Source organism: Protomyctophum parallelum (genome assembly GCF_964188405.1).
Source record: "Protomyctophum parallelum genome assembly, chromosome: 1".
In the NCBI taxonomy this organism is placed as follows: domain Eukaryota; kingdom Metazoa; phylum Chordata; class Actinopteri; order Myctophiformes; family Myctophidae; genus Protomyctophum; species Protomyctophum parallelum.
Genome location: NC_139697.1, coordinates 102,193,139 through 102,194,823, shown reverse-complemented (window position 1 = coordinate 102,194,823; position 1,685 = coordinate 102,193,139).

Below are 1,685 nucleotides of genomic sequence, written 5' to 3'. Positions count from 1 at the left end.
ACATCCATAGGGTTTCTCTCCAGTGTGAATTCTCTGGTGCTTTTTAAGGCTGGACATTTCAGAGAAGTGTTGTCCACATTGATCACATCCATAGGGTTTCTCTCCAGTGTGAATTATCTGGTGGATTTTAAGGTTGGACATTTGAGAGAAGTGTTGTCCACACTGATCACATCCATAGGGTTTTTCTCCAGTGTGAATTCTCTGGTGCTTTTTAAGGCTGGACATTTGAGAGAAGTGTTGTCCACACTGATCACATCCATAGGGTTTCTCTCCAGTGTGAATTCTCTTGTGCTTTTTAAGGCTGGACATTTCAGAGAAGTGTTGTCCACACTGATCACATCCATAGGGTTTCTCTCTAGTGTGAATTCTCTGGTGGATTTTAAGGCTGGACATGTGAGAGAAGTGTTGTCCACACTGATCACATCCATAGGGTTTATCTCCAGTGTGAATTCTCTGGTGGATTTTAAGGATGGACATTTGAGAGAAGTGTTGTCCACACTGATCACATCCATAGGGTTTCTCTCCAGTGTGAATTCTCTGGTGGCTTTTAAGGCTTTCCATTCTAGAGAAGTGTTGTCCGCACTGATCACATCCATAGGGTTTCTCTCCAGTGTGAATTCTCTGGTGCTTTTTAAGGCTGGACATTTCAGAGAAGTGTTGTCCACATTGATCACATCCATAGGGTTTCTCTCCAGTGTGAATTCTCTGGTGTCTTTTAAAGTGGGACATTCTAGAGAAGTGTTGTCCGCACTGAGCACAGCTCTGCCGTTTTGGTTTAGCAAAGCCTCTTTGTTCATTTACTGTTGGTAAGACAGGGAGGCCAGACTGATGATGCAACACTGGATTGGAAACAAAGATAAAGGAAAAAAACTATTGAGATCTTAAAATAAATCTAGTTCCCCAATTAATGCCCTGCAAATGAATTAAAGTTCCAGGGGTGTCAAACTGGTGATCCGTGGGCCGCATGCGGCCCAGGGAGAGGTCCAATGTGGCCCTCGAGATGATTTTCAAAAAGGAAACAACGCTGCTACTCCCCCCCCCCCCCCCCAGCTGCCCCGCTAATGGCCCTGCTGTAGACGGCTTTGTCTCTGCCCAGGTACGGAATGTTGTCACTGATGGGATCGTTAACAGTCTATTCAACTACTATTTGAGTTGTTGTGGATTACTCTCCTCCCACTCTGATACAGCAGGACATGGAGAGGCTAACCATAGTTGTTACAGCTCAGTAGAGTTTAATTTCCCTTAATTACCAAGTGAGGAATATAGTCTACTTACACACCATAGTCAAAGCAAAGAGATGCAAAGTGTCAGATTTCATGATGGCTATTATGTCAATTTGCCATTTTGGATATTTTAGCAAATGTTTATTAAACATTTGCTGTGTATTTTAAGAAATGACTAGACAAGTGGGTCAAGTAGCTAAATATCAATGACAAAAAATGAACAAATAATGACATAATTTTATTATAAGCCTAAGCTATGTATATTATCTGTATATTTTCAATTATTATTATTTCACATAATAACGACAATAATAATAATAATAATAATAATAATAATAATAATAAATAACCTAAGCTATGTTCAAGTGGTTAAAGGACCACTTCACCATTTTCAACATATGTGACCAGATTTGACTGAGAGCCTGCCATCGTGCCATTTGAAAAAAATGTATTATCGTGAGA